Raw genomic sequence first — 20587 nt, 5'->3', positions numbered from 1 at the left:
AAAAAAAAGAATGCATTTTTCGACAGGGTATCCAATTCCACTTTCAATCTCTTCTTCATCATGAATGGAGGGACCATACCTTAAAATGGGCCATGGCTTGCTCGAGAATTTCCTTCAAGTTTAAGAGCCTATTTGAAAGTGTTTTTCAAAAATAATTTTAAAAAAGTTTTAATATATATATTTTTTAAATTAATATATTTTTTATATTTTTAAAATTATTTTGAGATGCTAATCTAAAAATTAATTTTTTTAAAAATAAAAAAAATATTTTTAACGTATTTTTCTAAATAAAAAATACTTTAAAAAACAACCACAACTATATTTTTCAAACACCTTCTAAAAGACTCATGAAATCGAGAGCATACATGAACCACACTCTTCATTGAAACATCGAGTATAGTTTCTAAAAATCATATATTGAAAAACATAAATCGAACCACTTGCTTAGACAAGCTTCTATACTGCTTAAAACCAACTGTACACATATTTAGGCATTGAAATCCGAAACCAGTATAGCAGAAAGGAGATCAATTTGCCATGACAATCACTGCACCAAAAATTTAGGGACACAACAGAGAAACTAAAAAAAAAAAACATTTAAACATTTATGTTGACCCACTTGAAGAAAACAGCAAGTCAGCAAGAACAGCATTTTTTCCAGAAGGCGTAGAGAGGAATCCACTTTACAAATTCATAAATATTATATAAATTAAAAGCTCGTCAAATGATCTATCACCAGTGATGTTTAGCGGTAACTGATTCCACCTCTTGTAAGACAACAGAGGTTTTGTTATTACAAAGTAATTAAAGGCTAGTTAGAGCAGACATTTGTGAAGCTTCAGGCCAGACATAGCCTATGCATAGTCATGAATGAGAACGCCATAGAAAATAAAATTCCAGACAGATTAAAATTGAAACAAAGTACCATCCACAGAAGGTAGCTGAGCAGAGAGGACTACAAATTCCCATAAATGTTTATACTACTCAGCTGTTTGCCTGTTGTTTACCTGTCAGACAGTGGTTTTAGTTGTTCTTTATCTTATGTCAGCATAAAATTATCGCCAAGAACTTCATTAGTCCTTGAAAGATTTAGAAAACACAAACATGAACTTCTTTAGTCTTGAAAGATTTAGAAAACAAAAACAGATTGAAAATACAAGCACTTGTCAAGAGTTATAAGCAATATGATTCATCAACTAAAAACAGCTCTTTGTCTCCCACAAGAAGGTAACCCTTTGCCTGTGATTTAGTCAATTGTCTAGTAAGACAGTTGATAACATAGAAATTCATGTCTTAGATTTCTGGAGGGTTACTACTTAATTATATCAATTTCTATACATAAATCAACTCCTCCATGATATTAGACAAATGAAAAATAAGTTTCAACCTCGATCTCTAATAATGCAAAAAGCGCCACCATGCCCATAAGAATCTTCTTTCAGCAATTGGAAACTAGATTTTCGGATTTTACAGGACAATAGCACCATCCACTTCCTTACTTTGAGAGAAGAAAAACCTATTTAAAACTTTACTCAGAAAACCTTAAATTATAAATTGATGAACTGATTGAACAGCTCTTAGTACCCAAGATTGATTTCGGACCTCTCAGACAAGAGATAAGAATTGCGCAGCTAAAAAATGATCTGTTCAAGGAAATACAAGTAACCTCTTGAGTCAGATGGTACCGCAAGGAAAAGCTTGCTGTCAAACACTGCAGTTAATTCGATTACACGGTCACTTTGCAAATGATCAAATAAGTAAACAGGGCATGTGATTCTCAGCACGAACAGCACCAAACAGAATTGTCACACAAATTGGAGGCACAATGAAGCTACTATCATATAGAATTGAAAATATCTAAGGCTCCGGTATCGGCAGTTCGGACTTCTACAGGCCCTCAATGCAAAATAGGAATAGGAACTGTATAGTATTTGATACTTGGTTAGGCAAGAAAAGGCCAATGTTCAGTACAAAAGAGTAAAATTGAATTAATCAATAGGTTTTACGTTCATCATTCATGATTTATGTTAAAAAAGTCTCCAACTTTCTAACTCCAATGTACTCTCACTATAATTAGATTCGCTCACATTCAACAAAAGTACTTTCTCACAGTAACAATCCCTCAACAAACATGGATGCACACATACATTAACAGGTCGCATTCCAAAAAATGAAACAACGAAAATTAAGAACCCAAACCCAAGAAAGTTTCTTTCTTTGCTAAATTTCCTCATCTGGGTTCATTTCATTTCAATTTAACTTCCAATAAAATGTCAGTTTCAACACTAAACTTCACTAAAAACAGTTTCGTTAGTCATTTTCTTAGGAAACAGAGAGAGCATAACATAAGAAAGAACACAAACTGTAGAAAGAAAGAGAAGTTGAAAATACCAAGTTTAGCCCAGACATCATTAGAGGAGGAACTGAAACCAGAAGAGCATCCAGCAATCTCCACGATTTTTTCCTTCAATGGGTATTATTTAAAATTCAAAAGAATGAGAAAAGTTTCTTTTTGAGAGAATTTTGATTTGTGGTTTTGATTTTTGATTTTCGGAGATTTAAAGAGACAGAAGAGATGAGGACAAAGCGTACACAGGAAGGAGATGTCTCTACCAAGTTCAATGCAGTGCACTGTTGAGGTATGCTAAAGTGGGCTGCATGCGTCTCTGTAAGAGCTCGGTTTTATTTTTAACATCACATTTTAAATAATCTAAAAACATTATAAAACAATTAATTTAAAATAAAAAATAGAGAAAAATAAATATTTTTAAAAGCACCTTTTAAATACCCAGAGTGACTCATTAGACCTCACATATGATATTTTTTTGAAATATTATATATTTTTATTTTAATTGAAAATTTATTTATAATTAAAGATTAAAAACTTAGGGTAAATTCTTTTTTTTTTTTTTTAAGAATAACTATAAATTTAAAAGTACAAAGAGGCTTTAGTAGTGAAGATTAAGAATATAAAGGATACTTTTTTTTTTAATTCTAAAACAAGATATAGATTTTTTTTCATGGAAATAATATTATCTAAAATAATGAATGTAATAGATTTTTTTTATTGAATTAGATAAATTTTATGAATTCAATTCAATTCAAGGTTGCATATCAATTTTTGAATTTGATTTTTTTAAAAATATTAATTTAAATTTCAAATAAAATTCAATTCATAAAAATTATACAAAAACAAAGAGAGGCTTGATTTGCTAGAATAATTCCTTTGAAATTAATATTCTAAAAATACTCATCTCTTTCTTTCCTCTCAGAAACTCTACACGAACACTCTGACAAAGATAAGGGAGAGAAGTAAAGCAAATATGGCACTATCTAAACAAAAGAGCCGCAATTGAATAGATTGTAGAGTCAAGTGGTCAATGAAGGAGGAGGGGCATAAGAGCATCCCTGCTTAGTTAGAAAGCTCAAAGTTAGGCGTTCTGTAAAGGTTTTAAAGCATGGTTTATGGATCTTGAATGATTCCAAAAAAAGATCCAGTCTTGATCCTAAAGGTGTGTACTGTTACGAAAGCTCAAACTACTAAACTAATTACAGAATCAAAATCCAGCCACACAACTACCTTGCTGCCATCTACCTTGCCTCAGACACTACTGTCTCAGATTTACTTTGAGCGATTCCCCTGTTGGGTAGATTATCGAAGCCACCGCAGAACTTTTAACAAATATGTAGTGATTGTTATGTACATATCACGAAGAAACAACAGAAGAAACCGGTTTAGCTTTTAACAGAAACGGAGGTTTGGCCTTGTTACAATGAACACGGTTTTTACAAAATCAATTTGGGGTATAGCAATCTTGGTCATATTAATCTTTTAATTGGAACACTTCTGATGTTCCTGTTGAAATTCTGTTCCGGAAATATTGGAGAGAAGATCACCACAACAAGATTTCAGGGGTGTTTGGAATTAAGTTCCAACAACGGGGAAACTGCTAAACAAAAACAATAACTAGGAGGTGCTGGCCCGTCAGGAGGAAGGGCCCCATCAGAATCAAATGTTGAGAGTCACGACACAGCCCATCCCATGAATTAGTGCCTCTTGACAGTCCTCAACTATCAGAAGAACAACACTCAACATCTCTGGGTTCTTCTACACCCAGTAGAGCAGCCATAAACCCAAATACCCAGCATATATTTCACCCTATGATTTTACAGAGAAGGAGGAGGAAGGTTAAAGTCTTTTCATCAACTGACAGTTTAGAAAATGATACGGCAAGGAGAAGAGGATGGTGTTAGGATCATGGAGACAAACAATGCCCCACCTCCGCTATATGCTTAGTGGGAACACCTCATCTCCATTTAGCATAAATAGGAGGCATAAATGGCGACAAACATTTTGCCGTGATTTATGGCCATGATTTCTTGCCCCCAGCTTTGTCTATAATTAGACACATTGAAGAGCCGAGGAGAGTAGTAGAGTAGAGAGAGAATGAGAACAGAAGAATAGATAGAGCTTGAGTCAGTAGAGTTGAGTTGAGAAGAGTTTTTCTCCTTCTCCTTTGTTTGTTTTATTTCTTTGATTGATTAATACAAACCAGTAGCTGTATGAAGTAGGCAAGTTGCCGAACCACGTAAATTTGTGTGTGTTTGATTTATGGAATAACCCTACAACTGGTATCAGAGCTTGTTTTTTAAAAAATAAGGTGTTTGATTTGAACCTAGAAATCAAAGTTCTCAAAACATGTTTTTGAATATACCATCATGTAGGGGAAGACGAGACAAATCCACTGGTGAAAACCCGATGAAGAACCGACGTGCTACATACCTGCACACGCCAACACGTGCCAATGTCAGGACTGCCCACGCGCCACACTCTCCTTCTTCACCCGAATTCTTGAAACTGAACCACGTTGACCCACCACGTCATCAGCCAGTAGCAGGCACAACATCAATTTTGCATAGGCATCCGCCACGTCATTCGACCAGTCAGCAATCCACGACAGCACATGCCACATCATCAGTAATTACATGCACCTTTGCCACGTCATCAAAGGGGCCCGATTTGCTTGCGTGGATGACACATCATAATATTGAGTTTTGATCCGGTGCTCCGCGGACACTATTTCATCTGACATGTGGCTTCATCTGCACCGTCTATTGACCCAAAAGTTTGATTGATAAATCTGAGCCGTCCAAAGTCTAATTTGGGTGATTTCAGTGTCGTTTCCAACGTTTTTGACCATTTCGGACACATCCATAAGGTTAGATTTAGTAGATTCAAATCTGAAAATTATTGAAAATGGCAAATGAAATAAAAGTTGTTGGAATTGAAAAATTTGATGGGACGGATTTTGGATATTGGAAAATGCAAATCAAAGACTATCTATATGGGAAGAAACTTCATCTTCCGTTGTTGGGGAGCAAACCAAAAAATATACAACAAGAAGATTGGCTGATTCTTGATAGACAGGTTTTGGGCATTATCCGACTTTCCTTATCAAGAAGAATTGCTCATAACGTTACAAAAAAAAAATCCACTGCAAGATTAATGAAAGCCTTGTCTAGGATGTATGAGAAGCCCGACAAATAATAAAGTGCACTTGATGAAGAAGTTGTTCAACCTGAAGATGACAGAAGGCACCTCTATTACACAACATGTCATCAACTTCAATACCATCACAAATCAATTGTCATCTGTTGAGATTGAGTTTGATGATGAGATTTGCGCACTCATTTTGCTAGCTTCACTTCCAAGCAGTTGGGAAGGTATGAGAACAGCCGTGAGAAACTTAGCTGGAAATTCCAAACTGAAATATGATGACATCCGGGATTTGATTTTGGCTGAAGAAGTGTGAAGGAAAGACTCGGGTGAAAGTTCAAGTTCAGGTTCAGCTCTCAACATTAACACTCGAGGAAGGAGACATGATATAGGCTTATCGAGAGGCAGTTCAAAATTAAGATACAAAAGTAAAAGCAAGTTTGGACTCCGAAAGCAGGTTGAATGTTGAAATTGTGGCAAACCTGGTCATTACATGAGGAGTTGCACAAAACCAAAAAAACCTGAGGCTGATTTTGTGAACGCTACCACAGATGAGGTACAAGATGCTTTGATTCTTACTGTACAAAGTCTAATTGATGATTGGATTCTTGATTTTGGTGCTTCATTTCACTATACACCACACCATGAAATGATGTAAAACTATGTTGCTGGAGATCACGGTGTAGTTTATCTGGCTGATGGACAACCAATGGATATTGTAGGTATAGGAGATGTGTAAATCAAGACAATGAATGGATCTATATGGAACTTACAAAATGTAAGGCATGTTTTTGGATTATAGAAGAAGTTGATCTTCGTTGGATAGCTTGACGACAGTGGTCATTCAATCCTTTTTTCTAGAGGTATGTGGAAAGTATCAAAGGGAGCAATGGTTTTAGCTCGTGGAAAGAAAATCAACACCTTGTATATGACCACAAGATTTGAAGACATCATTACCTCTACTGAAGCATAAAATCAAGCACATCTATGGCATTGTAGACTTGACCATATGAGTCAAAAAGGGATGAAGATACTTCAGTCGAAGGGAAAGCTGTTAGAGTTAAAAAATGTTGATCTAGACATTTGTGAAAGTTGTGTTCTTGGAAAATAGAAGAAGCTCAGTTTCTTAAAGGTTGGCAAGACCTTAAGACCAAGAAGGCTAGAACTGGTACACACAGCTTTATGGAGACCTTCTCCAGTAGCATCTCTTGGAGGTTCTCAGTATCATGTGACTTTCATTGATGATTTCAGCAGAAAGGTATTGGTATACTTTCTGAAAAATAAATCTGATGTGTTTGAAACATTCAAAAAGTAGAAGGCTATGGTTGAGATTGAATCAGGTTTGAAGTTGAAATGCTTGAGATCTGATAATGAATGAGAATACATTGATGGAGGTTTCAAAGAGTATTGTGCTGTCAATGGTATTAGAATGGAAAAGACCGTTCCAGGCACACCGTAACGGAATGGCATTGCTGAACGGATGAATAGGACCATCAATGAATGAGCTAGAAGCATGAGATTGCATTCAGGGTTACCTCAAACATTTTGGGCTGATGCAGTTCATACTACAGTTTACTTAATCAACCGTGGTCCATAAGTTCCTTTGGAATTCAGATTGCCTGAGGAAGTATGGAGAGGAAAAAAGGTACAACTATCTCATCTCAAGATCTTTGGGTGTGTTTCCTATGCTCATATAGATTCTGATGCTCGCAACAAGCTAGATGCCAAATCCAAGAAATGTTTCTTCATTGGCTATGGAGATGAAGAATTTGGGTTTTGGTTCTGGGATGATCAGAACAAAAAGATTAACAGAAGCAGGAACATGATCTTCAATGAGAAAGTTTTGTACAAAGACAGATCAAGTGTAGAGACAAATATGGCTGATTCAGATACAAGTCCACAAAGATTTGAATTCATAAGATTAGAAGGGCTTCCTGATGTTACCGAGTAAAACAAAATTCAAGAGCCTTTACAAGATTCAAGCACATCTATACCCACCACTACACAAGAAGATACAGAGCCAAGAGAACCTATTGTTTATGTTCGCAGGTTTTCAAGGACTGTAAAGCCCCCACAACGATTCACACTTCTACTGAATTATATTTTACTAACAGATGGTGGTGAACCATAAACTTATGAAAAATCATTATAAGATGAAAACTCAAGTAAGTGGGAGTTAACCATGAAGGATGACATGAGTTCATTGCTGAAGAACAAGACTTGGGAGCTAACCACACTACCTAAAGGAAAGAAGGCTTTGCAAAACAAGTGGGTTTACAGAGTAAAGACTGAGCATGATAGAAGCAAACGGTTCAAGGCAAGACTTGTTGTAAAAGGGCTCCAACAAAAGAAAAGGATTGACTACTCTGAGATATTTTCTCCAGTTGTGAAGCAAACAACAATCAGAGTTGTTCTGGGGATAATAGCTGTAGAAAATCTACATCTTGAACAATTACATGTAAAAACAACATTTCTTTATAGTGACGTGGAGGAAGACATTTACATGCAACAACCAGAGGGGTTTGCAATACAAGGAAAGGAGAATCAAGTCTGCAAGCTAAAGAAAAGCCTATATGATTTAAAGCAAGCTCCAAGACAGTGGTACAAGAAGTTTGACAACTTCATGTGCAGTTCGGGGTACACAAGATGCCAAGCCGATCATTGTTGCCATGTCAAACATTTTGACAACTCCTACATCATTCTACTATTATATGTAGATGATATGTTGATTGTAGGATCCAGCATTGAAGAGATTGATAAGTTGAAACAACAATTGTCAAAATAGTTTGAAATGAAGGATCTGGGAGTTGCTAAACAAATACTTGGCATGAGAATCATCAGAGATAAAGATAAAGGCATATTAAAGCTTTCACAAACAGAGTATGTCAAGAAGGTTCTCAACAGGTTTAATATGGATAATGCTAAACCAGTAAGCACACCTTTGGGGAATCATTTCAAGCTTAGCGAAGACCAGTCACCAAAAATTGAGCTAAAATATGAATACATGGATAAGATTCCATACGCCTCAGCTATCGGCTCTTTGATGTATGCTATGGTCTGTACCAGACCAGACATTGCCCATGCAGTGGGAGTTGTAAGCCGATATATGAGCAATCCTGGAAAGCAGCATTAGGAGGCGGTGAAATGGATCATGAGATACTTAAAAGGCTCCTCGGAGACTTGTCTTACCTTCATAGCTGGTGGTTTGAAACTTGAAGGTTTTGTAGATGCTGATCTAGCAGGAGATGTTGATAGCAGAAAGAGCACTACAAGATATGTATACACTTTAAGAGGCACTGCTGTTTCCTGGAGTTCTACCTTGCAAAATATCGTTGCTCTTTCAACAACAGAAGCTGAATATGCTGTAGTTTCAGAATCTGTAAAAGAGATAGTATCGCTACAGAGTAAGAATTGGGCAAGATGAATGGAAAAGGTATTCTATATAGCGATAGTCATAGTGCAATCTTCCTTGCCAAGAATCCAGCATTTCACTCCAGGACTAAGCATATTCAAATCAAATATCACTTCATCCGACAATTGCTAGACGATGAGCAACTAATGCTAGAAAAGGTCTGTGAAAACAAGAATCCAAATTGACATGTTAACCAAAGTAGTTACACTTGATAAACTGAAGTTGTGTAAAACTTCGATTGGTCTTCACGGATAAAATATAATTTTATTATTTGTCTCCAAGTGGGAGGTTGTTAGGATCATGGAGACAAACAATGCCCCACCTCCACTATATGCTTAGTGGGAACACCTCATCTCCCACTTAGCACAAAATAGAGGCATAAATGGTGGCAAACATTTTTCCGTGATTTATGGCCATGATTTCTTGCCCCCAGCTTTGTCTATAATTAGACACATTGAAGAGTTGAGGAGAGTAGCAGAGTACAAAGAGAACGAGAGCAGAAGAATAGAGAGAGCTTGAGTGAGTAGAGTTGAATTGAGAAGAGTTTTTCTCCTCCTCCTTTGTTTGTATTGTTTCTTTGATTGATTAATACAAACCAATAGCTCTGTGGAGTAGTAATGCTATAAACAGTTTGTTTCCAGAAAGAAATCATGCCTTGTTATGTTTCTTTGATTTCTGGAATAACCCTATAGATGGTTCAAGCTCACTTGACTCTGGCATTAGACAAGGAAACGCTCGTTACACTCATCTTAGTGACGTTTCTGTACCATAAAATAATGGGAAAGATGATGAGATGCAAAATGCTGGGTAGTTTCTAGGATTTAGAGAGTGTTTGGCTGTGTGTTTCAACCTACGTTTCGCCAAATTTTGAATTTTGTTTTTACTAAAATTGAGTGCGGTTTGTACTTTTTGGATCGTTTTGATGTGCTGATGTTAAAAATAATTTTTAAAAAATAAAAAAACATCATTGGCATGTATTTCGGCACGAAAAGTTATTTGAAAAGCAACCGCTACCACACTACCAAACACACTCTTAGATGTGCTTAAGATCTGGTGGTTCTAACAGTAGACATTACACAACAATTGGATAGGGAGATTGTTGATTAGGCTGTGAATTAATTAATAGTTGTCTTGGTGGAATTTTGGTAATGTGGAACAGAGGAAATTTTAAGGTTGAAACTATTGAGTTTATGCAGGGAGTTTGGTTACCATGAGGTGTATTTTGTGGGAGGAGATTAGTATTTTACAAGCAGCGTTTGAGGTGGAGATAAACCATGACAGAGTTTTCTCTTCAAAAAAAAAAAAAATGAATTAAGGTGTTCTACCCTATAGAATTGTAGAGAAGAGAAAAGAAAGAAGAAGGAGAAGGAATAGAAGGTGGAGAGTCTGAATAATGAGCATAGGTATAATTAGTAATATATAGTTCTATTGCCTTGTAAGTTTAACATGAGTGTTTGGAGGAATGATCCAAATGATGTGAAATAATGAAGTACAATCACTAAGGTATTGTGTAGAAGAGGATTTCTTAGAAAATATAAATTTAATTGTTCCTAAAAAAAAATTTGTTTTTTTTGTATTGTTGAAACACAAGTGGTCAGTCATAATTCGTTAGGTATTTAATGGTGCATGTAGAAAAGTATTGGTCAAATGTTAACCTAATGGAATGAAATTGTGAAAGGAAAATTTCAAAGTCTAGCAATTAATACGTTATGTAATATTTTAGGGGTATTTGAGTACTAGTTAGAAATAAAGTGGTCTTTGAGAATCAATTGCTATATTGGAATTCAACCCTTGAGTTAATTCTCCATCGTCTTCATTATGGCTGAAGACCTTTAAAGCTAACTTTATGCATGGAGGTTTTGATCCTTTTAAAGGTCCATAAAGAATTTTTGAATGGATCCTCATGGAGAACTGTTTTGTTTAGAACACTCTCATTTGTATTCGTTTTTGTTTTGCTTTGTTATTTTTAATTTTCATGTAACCAAGATAATTGTTTTCTTGTTTTTTCCAGTTTGCCATCTCCTTAATTAATAATATTTCTTTGATTAGAATAAAAAAAAAGTAATAGTTTTGTAAAGTTAAGGATGTCTTAAAAATTGATTCTTGGCTTGTTTTATCTGAGTTTATATTGCTGGGAAGTCTAACTTTTTGAACCCAAGAAAGAAATTGAGTGTAACATTTATTCAAAAGTAAAGAAAGAAAGTTCAGTTGACGTCTAGTCAAAGTCTTGTTTGGAAAAAAAAAACCCAGGCTTTGAAAAAAGGATTGTGGAAATTTACACCATTTGATTTTGAGAGTATCAGATTAGACGGAGGAGAGATGGAGGCAGCCGATTGCATGATAATGGTGTTTTTAGTTTGCCGTGTGGAAAATCATGCCATTTGACTCCGATGTGGTCAAAACCTCACCAACAACACGGCTGATAAAAAAGACCATACACTTCGAGTCCGTTTGGCTACGCGTTAGAAGTTGCGTTTTTTTAAAAACGCAGGAAGCAAGTGTTTGGTTAACCAAAAAACGTTGCTTACTGTGCATGGTCTCACATCCAAATCGCGTGAGAAACGCAGGAAAATGAAAAGCAGGAAAATGCTGCTTTCGGGAAATCCAACCATGATACACTGTTCACTGAACAGTGTATCATGCACCTCCACTGTTCACTGAACAGTGGAGTATGTAAACAGTGCAAAAATTGCACTGTTTACGTGAATTTTTTTTTTTTCAGTGTTAATTTTTTTAACATTTAAAAAAAAACATTAGTATAAAGTGAATTTATTGCACTGTAATATCAATTTTATACCTGATAATATTTTATCTATGCTCAAAAAATTATAAAAACTGTAGTTCTTATCGGATGAATTTTGTATGTAATGAAATTATAAATAGTTTAATGGAATATAAAAAATATTTTTTATAAAGTATTTTTTATTTGATGATTGTAATAGGAGTAATTAATTCTATAATATTTAAATTTAAAACCATTAATATTAATAATATATATTTAAAATTTATTTTATAACTTCAATTTTAAAAGCACTTTTAACCAAACACATTAAACTGCTTTTTCTTCAACTTCAATTTCAACCACAGTTTTAACCAAACACCTATTTTTTCAAACCAACCTCAACTAAAAGTACTTTTTATAAAACAACTTTTTATAAACCACAACCACAACAGCTACCACAATACCAAACACACTCTTCATGATACACCTGCTTCTTGACTGCTTTAGCTCTTGGAAAAACTGTTTGATGCTCAAGCAAGAGCTATAAATTTGCTTGATATTGATCAATTTGTGGGTAACGAAATCTCCTTGCTCCTTTTCCTGTAGATGTTACCTTTTATTTTTAACAATTATTGCGTTGCTAATAAATTGCAAGAAAGCATATTCTTTCTCTGGAACAATAGTCTGTACCAACCTTCATCAGTCCTCATTACTTCGCTCTTCAGCCAACCTTTCTGATTGCTGCAATTTGATCTTTAAAGTCACCGAGTAGATGGAATCCGACCAACTCATAAACACCATATAGAGGTAATCTTTGCGATTGTTGCTACTGATTGCATGCATGCAGTCTTTTTTGGTTTCATCTTTTCAGCAATATCGATTGTTGCAGGACAGCGATATTCATCAGCTCTGATCTCCAGTTGCTGCATTTTCATAGCTGGCGGAATCCAACGAGCCCTTGGGTTATGTAGAGGTATAACTAACTCTCTTTGCTTCGTTTTAATTTCATGTATTTACTTATAACAATAATTTGTAAGCTTTACGTTCAGATAGATATATCATCATTGACCAGTTTATTGAGTTCCTTGTAGATCTTCAAGCACAATATCATTCTATTTTAGAATGCAGAAAGTAAAACGCAAGCAATCCAAATATGAAGAAAACGATTCATCCTCGCGAAAGAGAAGAAAAGCTGACCTCAGTAAGTCTGTCAGTTTTGTCTCCACAGGTAACGTAGAAAAGTTCCATTCTGCTTGGGTGCTAAAAAGTTGAAGAAAAAGAGGGCAAAATATTAGGCTATGCTTATTAGCAATCAAAATCAGTTTATTTCTTTCTGTTGGAGCAAATAACTAGGGGAGAGGGAGGTAAGGAAGCATGGTGGAAACAATATAATATATTATTTTTCTAGGAGAGGAAGTTCTTTAGGACACATCAAAATTAATCCCACCACTTTTATCATTTCCAAGTTCAGGATTTGCTGTCAATATGTTATTTGTTTCTTAAAGATTAATCACTTTCACGGGGATTCCTCTTTATCATGTCACTTAAATTATATACAGATCAAAATTCAGCTTCTCTAACAAATTCCCATCAGAATTTACATGTATTGTCTCTGATGATTTACATGCATTCCTTGCTCCATTGCTAATTTATTGTGTCATAATTTCTGCAGCTGCCATGACAGAGCTAGAGTCTTCTCGCTCTAGACCAAATGGGGCCTACGATGTATTTCTGAGTTTTAGAGGAGAAGATAATCGCAAGAATTTTACAGATCATCTATATACTGCCTTAGTCCAAGCAGGAATCTACACTTTTCGAGATCATAATGAAATTCCTAGGGGTGAAGAAATCTCCAAACATCTCCTCAAGGCAATTCAAGAATCAAAGATATCTATAGTGGTCTTCTCTAAAGGATATGCTTCTTCTAGATGGTGTCTTAATGAACTTGTAGAGATTCTTGAGTGCAAAAACAGGAAAACTGGTCAGATTGTTCTTCCTGTATTCTATGACATTGATCCTTCAGATGTGAGAAAGCAGACCGGCAGTTTTGTAAAAGCATTTGATAAGCATGAAGTCTGTTTTAAAGAGAAGGTGAAGGAGTGGAGAAAAGCTCTTGAGGAGGCGGGAAATCTCTCCGGATGGAATCTCAGTGATATAGAAAATGGGTACGCCTTTTTCCCTCTAAGATTCCCTGGCACACATTTATTGAGTAATTATACATTAGATTTTACCATGTGAAATAATAATTTTTTTTAGCATGGTTAATTGTCTCTCTATTAAAGACTTGCTTTTGTGTGTGAGCAGGCACGAATCAAAATTTATCCAAGACATTATCAAGGATGTGTTGAATAAATTGGATCCCAAGTACATAAATGTTTCTACTCACCTAGTAGGTATTGATCCCCTTGTCCATACTATTAGTGACTTCATAAGTAACGCGACAGATGATGTACGCCTTGTGGGCATACATGGGATGCCGGGAATAGGAAAGACGACTATAGCAAAAGTTGTATTTAATCAACTCTGCTATGGATTCGAGGGAAGTTGTTTTCTTTCGAATATCAGTGAGACATCAGAACAATCGAATGGTCTTGTTCTTTTACAAGAACAACTTCTTCATGATATCTTGAAGCAAAATCCTGCAAATATCAATAATGTTGATAGAGGAATGGTTCTGATCAAAGAACGACTTTGTCACAAAAGAGTTCTTGTTGTTGTTGATGATGTGACTCATCAATACCAACTAAATGCTTTGGTGGGAGATGGAAGTTGGTTTGGTCCCGGAAGTAGAGTAATAATTACATCTGAAGATGAACGCTTGCTTCTAAAAGTGGATCGAAAATGTCAGGTCGAAGAATTGAAACGAGATGCGTCCCTACAACTTTTCAGTTGGCATGCCTTCAGGGACACCAAGCCAGCAAAAGATTATGTTGAGGTGTCGAATGATGTCGTTGATTATTGTGGAGGGCTTCCTTTAGCCCTTGAGGTTTTAGGTTCTTGTTTGTCCGGGAAAAACAAATCTAGATGGAAATGTATAATCGACAAATTGAGAAAAATTCCAAACCATGATATTCAGGAAAAACTTCGAAATAAGTTTTGACAAACTGGATGACCATAAACTACAAAATACATTTCTTGATCTTGCAAGCTTTTTTATCGGTAGAAATAAAGAATATGTAGCAAATGTACTTGAAGCTCGATGTGGTTACAATCCAGAGGATGATTTAGGAACTCTCAGTGAAAGGTCTCTGATTAATGTTAATGCTTCTGGAAATATAAACATGCATAATCTATTACGAGACATGGGAAGGGAGATCATTCACAAAGAGTCACCTAACAACCCAGGAAAACGCAGCAGAGTATGGCAATGTGAGGATGCATGGAATGTACTCAGCAAGCAAATGGTAATAACTAAATGCATACACATATGCTCGTTTATCTTTCGTTTTAAACTTCTTGCATATAATTACTTTGTAACTCTATTGAATTTTGTTGGTTTTTTAGGGAACGGAAGTGGTAGAGGGTTTAGCGCTGGATGTCAGAGCATCAGAAAAGAATTTATTAAGCACAGGATCATTTACAAAGATGAGATGCTTGAAGTTACTCCAAATCAATGGAGCACGTCTATCTGGGCCTTTCAAACTGCTTTCTGAAGAGTTGATATGGATTTGTTGGCTTGAATGTCCTTTGAAATCTATTCCGTCCGATTTAATGTTGGACAACCTAGTTGTTCTTGATATGCAGTATAGTAACATTAAAGAATTATGGAAGGAGAAAAAGGTAAGAAAAATACTACAATTCTTCAAAATTTGTCCTTGATGTAATGCATATTTTTAAGTTACAACTTTTGATGATTACTTTTTGTTATTTTCCTTACTGCTCTTACAGATTCTTAACAAACTAAAAATCCTTAATCTCAGTTATTCAAAGCACCTTGTTAAAACACCAAACTTGCACAGTGTAAGTCTAGAAAAACTTTTGTTGGAAGGTTGCTCGGGTTTATTTGAGGTGCATCAATTTGTTGGACATTTAAAGAGCCTCACTTTCTTAAATCTAAAGGGATGTTGGAGGCTAAAGATTCTTCCGCAAAGCATTTGTGAGGCAAAGTCTCTTGAGATTTTGAATATTTCAGAGTGTTCACAGCTTGAAAAGTTGCCGGAACACATGGGTGATATGAAATCCTTTACCGAGCTGATAGCAGATGGAATTAACAATGAGCACTTTTTCGCTTCAATTGAACATTTAAAGTATATAAGGAAGTTGTCACTGTGCGGATACAATTTCACTGCGGACACGCCATTATCTACATCCTGGTATTCACCAATTTCATCAAGTGTTTTAGATTGGAGAGCCTTGCTGCCAACTTGTTTCACTGGTTGGAGATTATTGAGAAAACTAAGACTTGCTTATTATGGTTTGTCTGAACGAGCAACTAATTGTGTTGATTTTGGTTGTTTGTCCTCTCTCGAAGAATTGAATCTATCAGGAAACAATTTCTTAAGTCTGCCTTCTGGCATCGACGTCCTTCCTAAGCTGGGGCTTTTGAGAGTGTCGTATTGCAGCAATCTTGTATCAATCTCAGAGCTTCCCTCAAATTTAAAATTCTTGGATGCCATCGGTTGCACATCAATGGAAAAGGTAAGACTTCCAGTCCAGTCCAAAAACAATGAAAATCTGTCTCTATATAGGAGTCCAAATTTAACAGAGATTCAGGGCATGGACATGGAAGGTCTAAGTAATCATGGCTGGATTATTTCCTCTGATACCGCCTCCGATTTATCAAATAATTACAAGAAGAGTTTTGTTGAGGTACTATTTCTGTCTCTTCCGCACACAAATAAAGACACAATTGGCATATACTATATATATATTAGTGTCTAAAATTTCAGCACTCTTTGTAATTAATCAATATATATATATATATGCAGGCATTGTGGAATGGTGGTTATGGATATCATATTCACGGCTATGATGCCAAATTGCTTATGGGAATCTATCATCACAACGTGCGAAAGGGGTTCACCTTCCATGGAGAAGGATGTTCATTATCATTTCATATACCTCCAGTTTTTCAAGGGTTGATTTTTTGGGCTTTCACTACAAGGATTTTTTTTAGTAGGAGTCATACAATCAATGCTATTATATAAAAAAAGAGCAACGGTATGCAATTGTTTGAAGCTACACTGGTAATAGGACTCTATTGCCCCATAAGTTGGACAAGATTCGTAAGTTTAAGTGAGATGGCAATGGAAGAATGTTGTGGGCACGAAGAATTGGAATTGTATGTGAATTTGGGGAGCGAAGACATTAATGTGAAACAATGTGGGATCAAAGTGATTGTAGATTTGGATTCATTTGAAGGGCTGGAGTGGGATCATGACATTGACAACCAAGAGTCAGAAGTGGGAAGAGATGAAGTAGTACCAATTCATCTGCTTCCTCATCCTCTTTATGGTTCGCTGACATTTTCTACAATTGAGCAGTTTAAAGATTATTTATATAGGAAGAGTTTTTATCCACTTCGCGAAGAAACTTTCAACCTGAGCTCAATTAGTTGAAGGATTGTTTTGTGAAAAATCCATACTTTATGCCCTCTTAGATCTTCCATTATCGCCTTGTTGTATAAAATTAATAAATAAATAAATAAAGCATTTTGTTTTCGAGTTGGCAAAATGAATGATTGCAGTGCATGAATCTACAGGCTCTTTTGAAAACTTATCTCAAAGGCAAAAGTTTTAATCAGCATGTCTCAGACTAGCACTTTTAAAGAGGAAATTATTTTTAAGGATAATGAGACTAGTTTTGTAGTCAAGATGTCCAGTCCTTGAGGAGTTACAGCATACCATGATAACTTTTGTCCCTGATAATGTCGAAGGCGATGATCTTGTATAAAAACCAGAAACAGTGGAGAAAAACAAAGAGGCTTGTAAACATTGCGTGGAGAAATCTACAATTGATTCAGATTGCATCGATGATGTGACTTTTTTCTTCGAGTGTGCATCGAGATTGAAGGAATTAAACATAACAAGGCAAGATTTTGACTCTCAAAATCACTCTATAAACAGCTTGTTTCCAGAAAGAAATCCAGGAGGTTACAGTGGATTGCTTTTTGGCAGACAAACCATACTAGTTGAGGCAGAATATGGCGGATGTAGATGGGACATCATCAAATCACACCTTTTCTCCAGGAAATTTTGATATGGCTAATATCACTTCGCGTGGAATTATGAACTTTGGCATGTTTATAGTGATTCATCCATGGACTCGAGAATTATGAACTTATTTTTACTATATTATATATAGATATATTCATTCTTAGATACCTCTTCTATCAATGGAATACAAATGTTGGAGAAGTAGCTAGTTCTAAAAGACATGTGATTAGGAATGTCATTGATAGTTAACAACTTGATGTCTCCTGCATTGCTGAAACTAAGATCTATATTCAATGTAGAGTGGTCTATATTCAAGAATACAATTTTCGGCTCAAACACCAACTGCACTACAGTATGTTGATGATACATTGATTTTTTATCCCAATGATAAACAACTTCCTCTATATCATATGTTCTTGTTCAAAATACCATATGGTTTTGCAAGGAAAATTATCTCTTTGCAAAGATGATTCTTATGGAGTCAAGTGTTGGGTATTTCCAGAACTCAATCACGCACAAATTTACGTGGTTCGGCAACTTGCCTACTCCACGGAGCTACTGGTTTGTATTAATCAAGCTTACAAACAATACAAACAACAATACAAGGAGGAGGAGAAAATCTTCTCAACTCAACTCAACTCAACTCTCCCTAGCTCTCTCTCTGTGTTTCTCTCTGTAATTCTCTTGTTTTTAAGGCTCTCATTAGCAGCCTCTATTTATAGCAGAGGTAGGAAACAATTCTCCCCAACTTTGGTCAAATATGGCAACCACCGTCATTGCCACCTAGCAGCCACTGCCCACCGTCCTTGCCGCCATCTTTGACGCTGCCAGCAGCCATTGTTGACGCTGTCATGCAGCCAGCTTGTGTCCATACATAACAATCTCCCACTTGGACACAAATGGCTTTATATCCATCTTTTAGTCTTGGAGGCCTACTGAAGCTTTACACAGCTTCAGTTTATCAAGAGTAACACCTTTGGTTAACATATCAGCTGGATTCTCGCTTCCACAGATCTTCTCTAGCATTAGTTGCTCGTCGTCTAGCAATTGTCGAATGAAGTGATATTTGATCTGAATATGCTTCGTCCTTGAATGAAATGCTGGATTCTTGGCAAGGAAGATGGCACTCTGACTATCGCTATACAAAGTACCTTTTCCATTCATCTTGTCCAATTCCTTCAGGAAACTCTGCAACCATACTATCTCTTTTGCAGATTCCGAGACTGCAACATATTCAGCTTCTGTTGTTGAAAGAGCGACGATCTTTTGCAAGGTAGAACTCCAGGAAACAGCAGTACCTCCTAGAGTGTATACATATCCTGTAGTGCTCTTTCTGCTATCAATATCTCCTGCTAGATCAGCATCTACAAAACCTTCAAGTTTCAAACCACCAGCTGTGAAACTGAGACAAGTTTCCGATGAACCTTTTAAGTACCTCATGATCCATTTCACCGCCTCCCAATGCTGCTTTCCAGGATTGCTCATATATCGGCTTACAACTCCCACTGCATGGGCAATGTCTGGTCTGGTACAGACCATAGCATACATCAAAGAGCCAATAGCTGAGGCGTATGGAATCTTCTCCATGTATCCACTTTCTAGCTCAGTTTTTGGTGACTGATCTTTACTGAGCTTGAAATGATTCCCCAGTGGTGTACTTACTGGTTTAGTATTATCCATACTAAACCTGCTGAGAACCTTCTTGACATACTCTGTTTGTGAGAGCTTTAGTATGCCTTTGTCTTTATCTCTGATGATTCTCATTCCAAGTATTTGTTTAGCAGCTCCCAAATCCTTCATTTCAAACTGTTTTGACAACTGCTGTTTCAGCTTATCAATCTCCTCAATGCTGGATCCTGCAATCAACATATCATCTACATATAATAGTAGAATGATGTAGGAGTTGTCAAAATGTTTGATATAGCAACAATGATCAGCTTGGCATCTTGTATACCCGGAACTGCACATGAAGTTGTAAAACTTCTTGTACCACTATCTTGGAGCTTGCTTCAAACCGTATAGGCTTTTCTGTAGCTTGCAGACTTGATTCTCCTTTCCTTGCATTTCAAACCCCTCTGGTTGTTGCATGTAAATGTCTTCCTCCAATTCACCATGAAGGAATGCTGTTTTTACATCTAACTGTTCAAGATGTAAATTTTCTGCAGCTACTATCCCCAGAACAACTCTGATTGTTGTGAGTTGCACAACTGGAGAAAAAATCTCAGAGTAGTCAATGCCTTTCTTTTGTTGAAACCCTTTGACAACAAGTCTTGCCTTGAACCGTTTGCTTCCGTCATGCTCAGTCTTCACTCTGTAAACCCACTTATTGTGCAAGGCCTTCTTTCCTTCAGGTAATGCTGTTAGCTCCCAAGTCTTGTTCTTCAGCAACGAGCTCATCTCATCCTTCATGGCTAACTCCCACTTGCTTGAGTTTCCATCTTGTAAGGATTCTTCATAAGTTAGTGGTTCACCACCATCTGTCAGCAAAATATAATTCAGTAAAAGTGTGAACCGTTGTGGGGGCTTTATCATCCTTGAAGACCTGCGAACAACTGGTTCAATTGGCTCCGCCATCTTCTTGTGTGGTAGTGGGCACAGATGTGTGCTGAATCTTCTTGTAAAGACTCTTGATTGTTGTTTCTGCTTAGTAACATCGGGAAGCCCTTCTAATCTTATGAATTCAGATCTTTGTGGACTTGTATCTGAATCAGCCATCTCTGTTTCTCCACTTGATCTGTCTTTGTACATAACTTTCTCATTGAAGATCACGTTCCTCTTCTGATAATATCTTTCTATCTGAT

At 36.3% G+C, this 20587-nt stretch overlaps 1 pseudogene; it reads left to right on the top strand.

Moving 5' to 3' along the window:
• The first annotated feature begins 7679 nt into the window (after positions 1-7679).
• On the top strand, positions 7680-17083 carry LOC118051961 (disease resistance protein Roq1-like; annotated as a pseudogene).
• Positions 17084-20587: the final 3504 nt, after the last annotated feature.

The sequence above is a fragment of the Populus alba genome, chromosome 19 (genome assembly GCF_005239225.2).
Source record: "Populus alba chromosome 19, ASM523922v2, whole genome shotgun sequence".
In the NCBI taxonomy this organism is placed as follows: Eukaryota; Viridiplantae; Streptophyta; class Magnoliopsida; order Malpighiales; family Salicaceae; genus Populus; species Populus alba.
This window is presented reverse-complemented; position numbering and strand designations above follow the sequence as displayed.